General features: G+C 46.2%; 1 protein-coding gene across 1 annotated transcript in view; it reads right to left on the reverse strand.

The window, feature by feature from the left end:
- Positions 1-16479, reverse strand: part of LOC119166221 (A disintegrin and metalloproteinase with thrombospondin motifs 7-like) — a 129457-nt gene that overhangs the window by 104141 nt on the left and 8837 nt on the right. The window lies entirely within an intron of this gene.

The raw sequence follows: 16479 nt of genomic DNA on the forward strand, positions 1-16479 counted from the left end.
CATTTTTCTTATGAAGATTGCGCACAGAAAGCAAACTAGATCTCGAGAACTGACGCAGCTTCACGGTTTCGCTTGCTGGCACGTGAACTGACACTTGCACCGTGGAACTCGGCGGAATTCACCAACGCTTCTTTACACAGCTTTGGTCCCATTCTCCAGCTCCGCCTTCCATCAGGAATAACTCGATCTGAGGAGACGCTTATTTCCCGTCTGTGGCTTGGCATGGTCTTCACGAGTGCCTATACTCCTTTCGAATTGGAATGGCCTAGAACATGCAATAACTTCCGCTGCGAGAAAAAAACAATCACCCATCTTCTGCGTCAACGTCCTCGTTTGCAGTGCGCCGAGACAAAAACGTTCCGACATGTTAGACTTGATAATCGTCCTTCGACAGAACAAAGGTTGCCGCTTGGGACACTGACTGAATCCTACCTTAGCACAGAAGACGTTGAAAGAAAGCGTTGTTGCGTTTCTGCAGACAACCGGTCTTACAAAACTGAAGCTGTGTCGAATTATTTATTCCATCCTTTTTTCTTTTGCCCTTATCCCCGCTCCCTTTAATTTTGTAACATCTCTCTCCTGTTATCGTTTACACACGTTACCCCTTCCCCGAGCGTAGGGTATAGTCCAGCCGGTCTCCGAAGTGGCAACCCTCCCTTTTTTTCTACTTGCCTCGTCCTCCTATCTTTCAAAGTAGTTACACATGGCTGCTCACTCCAAAACAACACAAACTTGCTACGACGAACAGTACACCGTAACAGGGAGAATGGAACGCCACAATGCATAATGTAGTACACGACAATGTACAGCTCCCTGTGCAATTCGCTCTTTATTCATACGTGTAGCACTGACAGGACGACAATAAAGTACGATGAAGTCATTTGCGACGCTGTTGTCGCTCGCGAACGTACGCTGTGTATACAACACAGCGGTCGTGGAAGGAGCTTGTGTCAAGCCATAACGAAGCGCGAAGACCACTCCGCGTCCCCGAGGAGCCATTCCGGTCGGAATTTGTTTCGCGACAGTTGCCGGAAGCCGAGGGTGTGGTGCGGTCATTACGAAGGCCTCGGTCGCCACGTAATGTTAAATGAAAGACAAAAATAAAAGGCACTGTCATTGGCTCCCTCTCGTTTTACTCACAGGCACCAAAACTAACAAAGCAAAGTTGTGTCGTGCCTTTTTTCTTGTGATCCCTCCGAGCCGAAAGAAGAGGTATAGCCTTCGACTACAGCTTCAATCGTTGGTAAAGTTCGCGTCCAGGTTTAGCTGGGTTCAGTTTAAGGCAAAGTTGTCATTGATATTCGAGCGAAAAGTCGCCATTTTTCTTCAAATTCTGCAAAAAAAAAAGAAAGTCGCCACTTAAGATATGTGCGACGTGCCTAGTAATAAAAATTGCAAATTATGATAGCCCCGTGAAGTATATACAACACCAGCCATAAACCCTAAATTATTTAAAAGTATTTTCAATGCGAGTTTCACTATCTGCTTCACCATACGTGAGCTCAGAAAGGGCATGCACTATAGGGTTCTTCGATGCGCATGCCTCCGCTGCATGATAGGCCACTCCCATCGAGGTACCCTAGCATGCATGCCTCAGCAGCGTTCCTGAATGCTATATAGCGCCTGATGACGAAAGTTTGTGATGGTTTTAGCTACAAAGATTACACGGCGTCGCAGTTGCTGCAAAAAAAAAAAAAGCGTGCGTGTCCTTCCTGCAGATTTACATCATTTCATTGCAATGAAATAATGTGTCTGGTAATGGAACATCATTACAAAACAACGGAAACGAAATCTTCGGCAGTAGTGCGTTAACCTTTTTAATGTGCGCGCCACGATTTCTGTGTGGTCAAACTTACGCTAAACTTTCGCTACACTTTCGCCTCCGTGTAGTTTTCGAAGGCAGCCCAAAATAACCGGCTAACTGGCGTGCCCGAAAATTATATCAATAAAATAAACTCTACGAACAAAATTAGGTGGTACTGCAGCAGTGAAGAAGTCACCAAGCGAACAGCTAGAATTTGTGGTTGGAACACGCGGCCTAACCATCATCTGTCAATTCAGAAGCGAAACTTTTGAAGAAGCTTTTAAGCTGATTGATTTGATTGATTTGTGAGGTTTAACGTCCCAAAACCACTATTTGATTATGAGAGACGTCGTAGTGGAGGGCTCCGGAAATTTTGACCACCTTGGGTTCTTTAACGTGCACCCAAATCTGAGTACACGGGCCTACAACATTTCCGCCTCCATCGGAAATGCAGCCGCCACAGCCGGGATTTGATCCCGCGACCTGCGGGTCAGCAGCCGAGTACCTTAGCCACTAGACCACCGTGGCGGGGCAAGAAGCTTTTAAGCTCTTATGCACCAAAAGAAATTACGCGACCGCTTCGCCGCACGTGAAGCAGTCCACTGACTTACATTTTGCTAGGAGGTTGCCAGTGCATGCACCCGTACCTCCGGGGTACTTAATTAATGAAGCCTAATTAAGCCTAATTAAGGATATACACACGAAAAACAGGACGCATGTATACTGACTTGCGCGAAAGTGCACTTTTTGGCATATCTAAAAGCTAAGAAAAATAGAAAAAAAAATGTCACTCGTACGCTGTGAACACGCTGAACATAGAATGGATAACCCAGTCGAGACCTAAGCCGAAAATCACCAAAAATTCTCCATGTCGCCATTTATAATTTTAGGTCACCACGGGCTTCTCAAATTCGGCAATTTGGCGAAAAGTGACCACCAGTGACAACCCGGTTAGGTCCGGTGAACGTGTTTTTACAGACGTACCCGGGGTATACCACTGTTGTTATGTTTTTAATTTCTTACTAAAGCTGTATATCTGGCCGCATCTCGCAATCACAGCAGATGGCTCAGACTGTTAAAAAAAGTTTGCCTGCGCGTACCTGACATCCATTCTACCTAATACCATGCAACAGGGTATTGTGCATCATTGTGCATAACACTTAAGTATCATCGGAAAAATCGATAAATCGCTATATTTAGTATCCATTGTAAAATCGCCGAGCTGGCTTGCTCATAATTCGCAATGGCAAGAAGGCATTATTTTAGGCTTCAAGCCAACTATAAACGAGGTGATAGGTAATCGTCTCCGCTCTCCTAGCGGTAGTTCAAAGTGCATAGATTATGACACGAGAAGGTGAAATTACAGAAGAACAATGTTCTATTGATAAAACATGCCTGCGTTCTATTCATTAGAAGAATCATGCGATATTGGTTCAGTTGCTTCGAAGCACAACCGCATATTTAAAAAAAAAAAGAAGTGCTTGTCGATTGTATTTTAATATTTATTTTGCTTCAATTAGTGCCTTTAGACATTTGAACGCGAACTAAATATTTCTTCGTTATAGCCAATATCACGGCAGCTCTCACATGCTTTTTTATTTTGTTATAAAAAGAATAAATGTCACTGAAATGAAGCGCAGCCAACTACAGTTTATATTTGGTTCGATATAACCAACAATTCACTATTTCAGTGTCATCTACCGAGGTTCAACTTTACAGGAGATGCAATGTAGATGGGAACGACGTGTCGTACGCGAAACCATTGCATGTGAAACTGTTTTATTATTATTATTATTATTATTATTATTATTATTATTATTATTATTATTATTATTATTATTATTACAGTAGTAGTAGTAGTCAGGTACGTAAGAGGAATTTTTCCCGGGTGGGGCAGTTTTTTGAAATGTTCATTTTTCGCTCTTTGTGGACACCTGCGGTGGACATCAGAATGACCAGACTGAGTGGACCTATAACAGACTGTCGCTATAAGCGGTTGATGCATAGAATAAGAAACGGTCAAAGCGGCAGCGATCACATGATCAACGCACAGCACGGAATTCCATCTCGCACTGTACTATACCTGCTCAACAGAAGGCAGATGAATGTGGAAGCCGAGGTGGTGCCGTAAACACCAGCCGAGTAGACAACCGGGTAGACAAGAACAGAAAGCTGAGGAAAGGGAGCCACAACTGCCCCATTTCCGCTTCATGTCTTCGTCGATTGCTCGTCATTACTACAACGACAGCGTTGGTCATGGTTGTTTACAAATGCGCATCCCCGGACACTGCTTTTTTTTTTTCTTTTTCTTTACAGACTCGGCGGTCGTCAACCCCGCGAGAGTTCTTGCTTCCTCACGAGTAAATTGTGCACCAGTGATAGTGGGTACCGTTGGTGATATGTTACAACTCCCTAGTATGCGAACGGCGTTAAAGCGAAGTTACTCCGTTTACGCCCGCGGGGCTGCCGGGACGAAAAAAAAAAAATTCACAGATCACTAGTGAAAGACTTCCAACAAACATACGCCTGCCACGAAGCAGCAACGTAAAGAAAGCCGGCGCAGTTTCACGTTATGCAGCGACTCAACCGATGCAGTACGCTTGTACGCAGCGATGCGCCAATATGGAACAAGCGACTCGTGGCATGATAACAGCTAGCACACACCTAAAGAAAAATATAACGCCGCTTCATACTATAGTAGTGACAAGTCTGAAGGATGGGCGGAACTGGGCAGCCTTCTTTGTTTCTCTTCGATTTTCTGTTTCTTTTTTTTCTTTTTTCTTTATTGTTGTCTTTTCTTGTTTTGTATGTTTTTTCTCACTTATTTCTATTCATTTAAAATCTTATTATATATATTTTTATTTCTTTCTCTCTTGTACTGTTTCTCCCTGGCGCGAGCACGTGCTCGATATGCTACAGTTGGCTATGCTATATGTCGTCATTCCTATACGTTTATCAACAAGCAACTCGAAGAACAAGAGGAAGAAGAAAACTTCTCTCTGGATCGATCACGCACGCTCAGAGAGAATTGTATGCCGTATGTGGTTTTGCATGCGTTACGCCAAGCAACAACGACGACAACGTACGATCACACTTAAGATTACTACCTTAGGAAACGTGCATAAATACGCCTTCGATTAAGCTCTTTCAACTGGCTATGGCGATTGCGTTCTTCGACAAAGTTCGTCACATGAGCGTTCGCAAGTTACGCCGAAGACAAGTGGAAGTGTTGGCAGTTGATATAATTATTTTTTTTTTTTTAGATTTCACAACCCAGAACCACGATATAAATTACGAAGGACGCCATAGTGTAGGACTCCATAAATTTCGAACATCTGATTTCTCTACCGTGCACCGAAAGCTAAGTTCACGGGACTCGCTAGCGTTTCGGCTCCACCGAAATGGGGCCGCCAAGGCCGGGATTCAACCCCGTGACCTTCGGGTCATGCAGTAGAGCACCGAAACCACTACACTAGGTTGAGTGTTGGCAGAATGTTCCCCCGAACGAATCGTGCTCCCGTAACCGAAAATCACCCGAACGGCGATGTTCAACGAAGTGAAACACACAACATTCTGGAGGGGTTACCCTATCCTTTCACACGCTCCGCGAAAGGAGAGCCTCCCGTCCCTGTCCGTCAAGCGGAAAAACATAGTCGAGTCTGCACACCCGACACTGGCACGCGACCCAACGGCGTCATTAAAAAAAAAAAAAAAAAAAACCTCGCGCCAGTCAGCGTAGGCCATTAGCCTCCCTCGCGCATGGAAAGGTTTTCCAGCAGCCCTCTCTGCGAGTGGCAAAGCAGGGAGGCGGAGGCTGTCCGTGGGGAAACAAAGTGAAAACGACCCGTCCGATAAGGCTGTCGTTTGTTGCGGCTGATTAGCACAGAGTGTCACGCAGGTTTATCGCCCCCCAAACTGGCGCCTTACTACGTACACAAACGCAGGCGCCTGTTGACGGTCGTCCCTCGCGACGTTGAATGGACGCGTGTGTGTCTCTATGCATGCAAGAGTGCCGACGCAAGGTTTTCCCCCGTCTCTCTCCCCCCACTTTCATCACGCGACCCGCTGGCACGTTTGAGACAACGGTCGGCGACTGACTTGGCTGCAGGAGTGTCGCGGGTCCCTCTTATTTGTTGACGCCGTGCGTTCTGACGTCATCGCAGGCCACGGTATTCAAGTTACGGCTTCGCATTTTGAGAAATATTATAATTGTCGGGAATTTACGTCCAAGAATCACGATGTATTATTCTGAGAGACGCCGTAGTGCATGGCTACAGAATTTAAACTACCTGAAGTTCTTTAACGTCCGCCCCAAGGTTAAGCCTATATAGCGTTTGGCCTCCATCTAGTATGCGCCGCCGTAGCCGGTATTTGATCCGGAGACCTTCGGCTCAACAGTCAAGTACTATAATCACGAGACCACCACGGCGGGCCTCGATTTCTGATGTAATTGAGAACTCGCTTATGTTAGAAGTGCGGAGACCGAATTGGGCAGGTCGTGCCATGCGTATACAGCGGATCGCCGATTGCCTGTCGACCATATATCAGAGAACAAAACATTGTCGATAAGGGTGGGTGATTGGAGACAGAACGATCAAATGATTAACTTTCCTGTATAGCATGGTTTTCGTTTATGTGATTATGTAACCCAAAAGTTTTGTGAACATTTCCTAAAAAAATGGTTCCTTAGTGTTGATTGAATATATATGTCCGACGGTTGACGTATGCATGTGGGGGGTTAAGGATATCATAGCTGAAATCAAGAAGAGGAAATGGACATGGGCCGGGCATGTAGCGCGTAGACAGGATAACCGCTGGTCATTAAGGGTAACTGACTGGATTCCCAGAGAAGGCAAGCGGGTTAGGGGGAGACAGAAGGTTAGGTGGGCAGATGAGATTAAGAAGTTTGCGGGTATAAATTGGCAGCAGCAAGTAGAGTACCGAGTACTCTAAATCGTTAACCACTTTTTCTAAACACACAGGACCGGGTTAACTGGCGGAACATGGTGGAGGCCTTTGTCCTGCAGCAGACGTGTCAGGCTGATGATGATGATAATGATGATGTCCGACGGTTGTTGCTGCGCCCGGGGGCTAGGCTGCCAGGAAAAATGGTGTTTGTGTACTTATTAAAGTCTATAAAGCCTACATATGATCCTTGCTGGAATCACCATGGAAAAGTCTGTGAAGCAGTTGGGCATGATTCTATAGGAGATGGTCAAGCCATGCAGTATGAGCATGACGCCCAGGGCAATAAAAAGAAGCAAAGAAACTACACTTAGTGAAAAAAAAATATTGTCATCCAGTATCAATTACTGATACAGAACAGGTTAGAACATGTGCATACAACAGGTAGTTCTGAACGCTAATGTCAGTAAACCAATTATTTCATTGAGGCACTAGAAATTTGTACATAGATCAAAGAGATTCCGACGTTTCTGATAAATTTGCCTTGCTGTGTTTAGAAGAAATTACACAACATTTATGGCACCATAAGCACCATACTTTAACTATGCTTGTGTTTGAAAAACGATGCAATAAGAGGCCACCACCAGCCATCACCGCGAAAGTCACAAGCGTAAACGTCGCCACCTACAGGACGCTCCGATGACGAAGTGCACGAAAGGCGCCACGAATGGGCGACTGAATCGAAGCGAAGTTACTGCAACTTCCAGTGCTAAGCAATGGACAAATACCTTCTCGACTATCGAAGTCTTATTCTTGCACTTCTTCCATTTTTTTCTTCTAGAACTAATCATATAAGCTTCTCCCGAACACGCCATACGTTGCTTCAGGCGTACAACTACCACAAAAGCTGAAGAGATTCGTCCAGTAAAGGATTTACAAGCCGCCACTACCTGCTTCTAGGTCGCGATTACTTCTGCCGTACGATGTCCCGGCAGAGCTTTACCAGCGACAAGCTAAACCGACGTTTCTCTAACCGAAATAAGGATTCACCTGAGAGCGTCAAGAAGAAGAGCACAAAGAGAAACCACAGTGGGAAGAGGGGTAAACAGTAATCCTTGAAACAACGCATCGCGCGCGACTTCGTTGCGAGGAAGCCGGATAAAAACTATTCGAGTGCAACGGCGAAGAAAGCCGCCCCAGAAAGCCACCCGCGACGTTTAGAGGAGGACGGAAGTCCCGAAGACGCCGCTTCCGGATGTCGTGCATCTTCCGCGGCGGAGCAGCACCGCCGAACGCGCGAAGCCCGACTAACCGGCAGCTGGGCGACGACACTGCTGCGTTGAAAAAAGAGACGCCGGTGGAGCGGCACACGGCGCAAAGAATGTTGATTACAAAAGGCTGCGCCCGCACGCGGCCAATTAGGCTCGCGGCGCCCCTTGCGGCGGCGACTGGCGGGCGCCGCAATCCGTCGTGCCGCCGACCGGCACGCGTCGCTTTGCACGCCGCCCGCGAAGTGCTGAGCGGTCGCACGTGCGCCGCCGCCGAAGAGAAGGCCGCGCTGATAACGGGCATAGATAAGCTCGCCAATGGCAAACTACCACCAAAAACCAGCAGCAGCACCACCACCGCGAGCGCGCGTGCTCCCACAGCAACGAATGCAAAACGCGAACGCGCCAGCTTTTATAGGCGCCAGGCGGGCGGACGTGAGCGACGTTCTGATCCGGTTGCAGAAATGAGGGGCTTGTTTAGTGTCCCTTTTTTGTGTGTGTGTGTGGAGCTAGGGAGTGTGCTTAACCAAAGGACGCCGACGAAGCACACGAAACGCGGTATGTATACAGTACGTCGCGCTACGTTACAGTGGCTATTACGTACCGCCGCTTTGGCCGTGCATGACAATGCATAACAGATCTGTGAAGAAAGCCGCGTAAGGGTAGACCGATTGAGAAAGAAAATAACAAAAAAGTCGAAGGAAACGCGGACAAGTTAACCACGCTGCATCTGATTTTTTTCGTGCCACACAGTAAGTGCCGAGATAAATGCGTGACAATCGAAACAACCCAGGACTGCTGTAATGATGCTTATGACATGATTCAAATCACAATAAAAAAATAAATGCGCAACTTTAGTTCGCATCGCTCTTAAAGCAAATGTAAGTACTGCACTGAAAGGCGGAGCAAGTAAAAAAAATTGCGAAAGTATGTGCGCAGGTTCAATCACAGATCAACTTAGCATGCGCTGAGATTAACAGCTAAGTAAAAATTGCGCGGAGAGCGGCAGTGCGAAAATAAAAGCTGGGAGAGGATTTTAACTCCAATCAAAACTTTTTGAAGAAACCCGACGTTTCGAAACCGACTTGGTTCCTTCCTTGGGGGAGACTGCAGGACTACGTTGCAAGCAGTGGCTTCTTCAAAGCACTCTTCAATGACCCCCCCCCCCCCTCCTTTCTCTCTCTCTCTCTCGTTTTGCCGAAAAGCGCAGTTTAAATCACCTCCCAGTTTTCATACCCAACCAGACAGACTTCTGTCGAATGTTTACGTTCAAAATAAACGATGCCATCACAATGTCAAATTTGACACTAGATGCGTGCACAAGGGAACACTTGAAATAACACCCAAGTAAGGGGAGGGGGTCAAAAATTTCTATGTCACTATTCCATGTATTTTTACGGAAGCGCGGCTTGGGAACTTTTGACCAGGACTGCACGTCAAGAATCTCGGCGCCCTTTGTGCTTTCGAGCATACAGTTTGTCCTCACCGGAAGCGAATGGTAGAGCTTTGTGCTTTTAAACAATCGCATGCAAATCCCGTTAACTATGCCGCATTAGGTGCATCTTTCTTTCCATTTATCTTTCCTTGCTCTCTCACTTTGGCTTTCCAGTCTCAGTTACTCTTTGATTCCACAACACACCAATTCCAATCCCACACGTAAACGCTGAAAATTTCGTTGCTGCCGTCAAAAGCTGCGCCACGGAAAAAAATTTAAAAATGAAAGAAGCCGGGGGAAGGGCGTATGAGAGAAAATCGCCAACTTTGTTTCATCGGGACATGTAATCGCAGCAAGAATTGTCTGCGCCATCAAGGTAAGAACAATAATAAAATATTGATAGGACAGCGGTCCAAATTTTGGTTACGCTGCATTGGAGGCTGTATATTTGACAGGTCACTGTTACGACTGCATAGAGTAGCTGGTACGATAAATTTGCGCAATGAATTCGCTGTCCCGCGCTTTGTCAGCCGCCCGCGCTATTAGTGGAATCGCTGAGAAAATGGTCAATTATTCACATTACTCTCGGGATTTCCGTTAAATTGTACGACTCTGACGCTTCATAATAATGAACAACGCGAAAATGCTTCTGTTTTCTTGTCTTTGTTCGCGCGTAACATTTGTTGAACGAGGAGGAAAAAGAAAACAGACTCTCATGACAAGCAAATGTGACGATACACCTTTTTCTGCTCCTTTGCACCCCTGCCCCAATATCTCTCTTTATTGAAGAGAAAGGCTCGAAATGCTTTCGGAAAAGCGAAAGTCTACCGTCACAACAACATCTGGGGTTTACCGTTCCCAAGCCACGGTGTGCTTGCGAGGGACGCCGTATTGCAGGGCTCCGGAAACTTCGGCCATCTGGTGTTCTTTAACGTGCACCCACATCACCCAGCAAATACGGTCCTCTAGCACTTCGGCCCCAACGGATTGCGATAGCCGCGGCCAGCGTTCAACCCGCGACCATCCGGTCAGCAGCCGAGTACGGCAGCGCGGCGGATGTCTAGACTATGCCGCTATGACGTCACATAACGTGACGTCACGCAATGACGTATACAGGTGACGTCGTCACTTGGTCGACGTTGGGCAGATCACGGAGGCTACAGTGCTGAACCAGGTGAGGTAGATAAAGCGGAGAGGCATGAGGAATGTTCGATATGCCGACTGAAAATGAAAAAAAAAGAAGATAAGAATGACTTTCGCGCTCGAGTGGTCCTTAAGGGAATGCATAAGCAACCCTGTTAGTTTTTCTGCTTTTTTTCTGAGTTGCGGGAACTTGCGGCTGAAGACGCTCTTTCTGTCTACCCTGTACTTTTTTTCCTATGTTCGCGCGCTGAAAAAAAAAACTTGTATACATAAATTGACCTGGTAGCGCTAATGTTGAACCGCTCAGCTCGAGGAGGCGGGTTCGGTTCCCGTCCACGGAAATCGCATTTCGATGGAGACACAATGCGTGAGACACCCGCGTCGTCACCGCCAAAAGTTTGAGACGCCAGGCCTGCGCGGAACGCGCAGCACAATCACAGCGAAAGCTGGAAGAGCGGCCTTTTAGAGTCTTCTATTAAACACTCTTTGAGTAACTGGTACGAGCACGCTTGCAGGGTACCCACTAAGCCATTCAATCACCATACGTTTCGTGTAGTATAGGGAGGCATTTCGTATGCCACCTCTCGTCATACTTTGGAGAAACGTGGTACCCACTACCCACTTGCAAGGAGTTTTTGCGCAATTTATTTACCTTGTTGCTGACGGCGGCGAAGAATTATGCGTGAAGCTTTTCGTAATGGGTTGGAGCATTCGACGACCAACTCGTTACGCAACTAGCAGTGTGTGACGCCTGGTTGTTCCTTTGCCGTTCTTAACCACTTCATTACTCATATTAACGTGATTCGTTCGTCGCCATCGAGCCCGCTATATATATATATATATATATATATACGGCCAGATTACTATATGTAGTTTCCAGCACCGGGTGAGGTGTTCATCCCTATCAATTGTCTGACGAACTTTTTTCTGGACTTAAGTATATATGTATGTAAGCCTTTGAATGCTTGTGCAGTAGTTGCGTGATTAATGTCGCTGAATGAAAGCATCACTATACGCCAAAGCAAGTGTTACAATTTTAAATACGCAATGTAATAAATACCATGAAAAAACATCCTGGCTCAAACAATACTTGGCTGGCACGCAGGGGCCCAGGTTCGAATCCCATTGAGCTCTTGGTGTTTTCATTTACTTACTTAGTTTTTTTTTTTTTTTTTTTTGCTTTGCACGATCGTGGTTACGGACATCGGCGGCGGTGGACAACTACAGCGCCACACGCGACCCTTAATTGTTCTGATGTCATAACACCTTTCGCTGTAAAAGAAAAAAAAAGGTGAATATTCGCGCTGCTTTCACAGGCAGCCTCAAATTTAGATACCCGGCCTCTTCTCAAACGCACTAACCGCATGTACCATGCAGTGCAGGTCGGTCGAATACAACAACAAATTGCTGAGAAATTTAGAATTTTCTCGGGCCTAATGGTATCTCAACTTTTGACGCTGACTGTAGCTGAATTTAGGTGTACATTAATTAAAGGAAGGTGAAGTGCAAAATCGTTCCGGAGTCACACCCCTAATCGTGATTCCGGCAGGTAAAATCTTCACTCTATACTTGCCCGATTATATTCTCACTCTCCGCTTATCAGGCGTGAGTGACCATGACCTGCTCGAAACGCTGCTACGCCACCGCTATCGCTATCATCAAACGGACACGTAGCTGGCGCCGGAGAACGACACAAAGATAACGAACAAGCGAGCGTAATCGTCGTTGAGTATCTGACCACCCGCTCTCGACAAGGCGCCAGAGATTGGATAATCGCACTCTCCACGATCGGTTTCGTCCACGACTTCCGGATTTGTGTTGATGCGGGCAACAACGCGTTGAAACTTTTGAGAGCAAAATAAACATGAAGCGGGTGACGCAAGTTTGAACTGATTGATAAACATCGTTTGGACTCGATGTGAAAAATTTCGCAGTTGAGAGGACTTCAAGCCGCCCACCGTATCGGCTAGAGTGACTTTGACATGGCGCGGTTGATTGATTGATTTGTGGGGTTTAACGTCCCAAAAGCACCATATGATTATGAGAGACGCCGTAGTGGAGGGCTCCGGAAATTTCGCCCAACTGGGGTACTTTAACGTGCACCCAAATCTGAGCACACGGGCCTACAACATTTCCGCCTCCATCGGAAATGCAGCCGCCGCAGCCGGGATTCGAACCCGCGCCCTGCGGGTCAGCAGCCGAGTACCTTAGCCACTAGACCACCGCATAGGGGCTGCGTGTGTGTTTGGGGGGGGGGGGGGGGGGAGGTCGCTTCATTGTATCTTCGGGGCCTAATAAAGGTCGGCTTCCCCGCTTCGTCATAATATATATATATATATATATATATATATATATATATATATATATATATATATATATATATATATATATATATATATATATATATATATATATGTGTGTGTGTGTGTGTGTGTGTGTGTGTGTGTGTGTGTGTGTGTGTGTGTGTGTGTGTGTGTGTGTGTGTGTGTGTGTGTGTGTGTGTGTGTGTGTGCAAGAAAGAGACGACGAAACTTTCGTGGAAGCGTCTTTACTTAACGTTTTCAGCTGGTGGACCAGCCTTCGGAAGGCTGGTCCACCAGCTGAAAACGTTAAGTAAAGACGCTTCCACGAAAGTTTCGTCGTCTCTTTCTTGCATGCAATACGTCGGGTCCAGCGTGAATGACGTTCAACAAATCTGGTATATATATATATATATCCTCTCCGCTTATTTCTTCATAAAACATGCGCACAATGTAAGCATTAGGTGTCGAACAAATCAGGGTTTCACCCTTTTTTTTTGCACGCTATTACCTCCGCTTTCAAAGTCGAAAACGCACAAAACGAAGTGGAATAAGTTCATCGCGCGCGATGACCATGCGAGACCGGGCGTTAGACTGCATTGCAAAGCAGGATAGGAGACAAATGCCCACTTGTACTCTTCGTATATAGACCCATCAAGAGCTCGTTTCCTCATATGACGTCACATGAACTGGCATGCTGAATGCTGCCGATAAGACGGAAACGCCAGGAAAAAAATACGGCGTTCAGTCCTTTTATGTTCAGAGGACGCTTAGGGGTCATTAATGGCACCTGTGCCATCCTCCCAGATGAGCCGGTGACAAACGGCATGTGGTCTGTACACAGTACTGGGCAATGAAACGAAGCGGTACCTGTACATATAAATGCTGAAATAGAAAAAAAAAACCTGCCTTGAAGCGCGAGCATGCAAGCCGTTCATCAACGCAAACCTTCCTCACCTTGCTGCGTAGGGCATACCTGTACTCGTATATATACAAGCACTGTGGTGCTTCGCCGCCTCACCCAAGTTATAACACGGCCTCTTCCATCATCCTCGCAGGTATACCGGCCCATTCTACTTCGGCTCCCATTGAAATGGTAGGGAGTCACAAAAGACAGTAGCGTATAGAAATGTAACTGAACAACAAAAAACAAAAAATGCACGTTTGCATGGGTTACCACACGCAGCATTGGTATGGGCGCTAGTCTCTCAGCGTGTCCGCTGCATTACGCCACGCGTATAATCGAAGGACGGCGTTAAGTGAAACCTATATAAGACGCGTCCTTACAAGCCAACGGCACTCTACAATCGGCGTTCTTGTGCAATAATCAGTGCACAAACGAATCGAAGTGCTGCCAAATAATCGGCGTCTCGCTATTTGATTCTCCAAAGCGAAATCGAGAGTTGACGAGCAAGCATAAAAAAGGCAGAAGGAAGAGAGGACAGAGCGCAGAAAATCGCCCACGTTCATTCATTCTGCTTGCGCAGCAAGTCTGGACTTCGGTGTGAACCAACAAGTCTGCAAAGAAGTATATTGCTGCACAGCGGATTGAATTTCTCACTCGCCCAGCGGGAAAGCTACGGACTATAGCTGTGCATTGAAAGTGAGGTACGCAAAATGACAAAACAAATCTGCCATTGTTGTAATGAAAATCTGAGCGTTTGTGTACGCAGGCTTCATTTCGGCATCTGTAGTGCATGCATAGAACAAAATGCAGCCCTTATTATGGCGGCTAAGGTGTGCGTCCGGGGTGAGGGGGATAAAGGGAAACAATCCCCCCCCCCCCCGCGCTGATAAATGATACGCCTAATTCTGCATGCAGTCTGCATGCCACGTTTCACAGTTGCAATATTTTTTTTTTCAGTTACATTAAAAAAAATATATTGACCTGCCAGGTGTTGTCGGCGTTCCTGCCTGTCGATATTGTTTTGCTCATTAACGGCAACCTGACGCTCGAAAATTGAAGCAACCACGTAATTACGTATCGATGTACAGACCAGTTAGGCATCGGCTGCAATTTCTTTACTGAAATGCTCCCTGCCGCAACGCTTGTAACTACGAAGCCGGCTATACAACCATGCAAGTTCATGATGGTGCGTGTTTTTATATCCACCTGATGTTTTTCCATGCTGTTGTAAATCACATTGAGATGAAATTCCTCGCGTAGAGTTTATTTCTCGGAAGCATCTCCGCTGCCACTGCTATCACTTTTTTTCTTTTTCTCCGAAGAATGGCTCAAGTTACGGTAGACAATCCAGAACACTCAGCACATTCCTGGTGTTCGTAGCGGCGGACCCGGTTTGCGATGGGAGGAGAGACGTGCCTATATGTGCTGACATTCCTACGATCAGCAACTGTAGCTTGCAGTACGAAGAGACAATAACAAAGGCGACACAGCAAGAACTGCCCCGCGTCACCGTTCGTAATCAAAGCATTGCCACGCCATGGCCGCTCTCTTGGTTTAAAGATTACGGCACACTTTTGTTCCTCGTAATGTGCCGCAGTGGTACTGTGAAAAAAGTTATTAACCTTAAAAAAAAAGGAAAACCTCGTAGAGTTACACTAATGCTTATGGTTCCTTCCAGAACATACAGAATCAAGACCTTGGGTGAAATATTTCCTCAGTGATCACATCTTATGAGCATGTGGCCAACATATCCACTGATATAACATGCGAGCAAGTTTGTCGAAGATAGAGACAAAAGAAAGAATAATTTTAAATGCACGTTGTCCTTTTTTATATTCAGTTTACCTGAAACACTAATTTCAGAGCTATAGTATTCCAGTCGCACATACCGAGAATCTGCCATCTCAACAGCAAAAATTAGTTCATCGTTCTGGCATCGGTTAATCCGATTTACCATACACTGTAACGTTAAACGTTTCGAAGAACGGGGGAAGGAAATGGGATAGAGGGCGCGGAAAAGCAAGGCGGCTAACCATTTCGGAACAACATGGTAATTGTTGCGGAACGATGGAATTCTACCCGTTTCGTCGTCAAAATCAAAACGCCGGATAGCGCTATTGTCATACCCGTCCGAAACGTCCAGGTTAACGAGCGTCGTGAAATGAACCATCGTTGGCACTTCTATTCGAATGTGGGCTGCGCTGGAGGTTGCACACGTAGGTTAAGAAAATGCAGAATACTGCAGAGGGAAATTGTGGCGTCATTCCTATCGTCCACTAGAGTGTGGCAACTGCATTTTCGGTCACTTCGGTTTCGCCATTAAATTCAGCCGAATTTCATCCCTAAGCATGAATTAGCAGCGCCCGCTTTTTTATTTTACTTCTTTATTACAAAGAGGCAATAGGCTCTTCGGATGAAAAACTTCAATGCTATCAATTGACACGTCCGCTCATGTTTCCTAACCTTTTAAAAAATACACTGATTCCCACAACTGATGGTATAATTAATGTCTACTAACTTCAAGATGCCTGCCGGCACAGCAAAACTAATTATAAAGGCAGCGAACAAATATCGCTCTTACCTTTTTTTCTTACGCGTGAGAGTATCAGAAAACAGCTTTTCGAACACTCAAGTCTCCTAAGCACGCACTGCAGTTTGCTCAAGTAGCAATAGCCCATGCAAAACACAGGCCCCTCGGCATAACCCTTCCATCGGGG

Source organism: Rhipicephalus microplus, chromosome 1, assembly GCF_043290135.1.
Source record: "Rhipicephalus microplus isolate Deutch F79 chromosome 1, USDA_Rmic, whole genome shotgun sequence".
Lineage (NCBI taxonomy): Eukaryota > Metazoa > Arthropoda > Arachnida > Ixodida > Ixodidae > Rhipicephalus > Rhipicephalus microplus.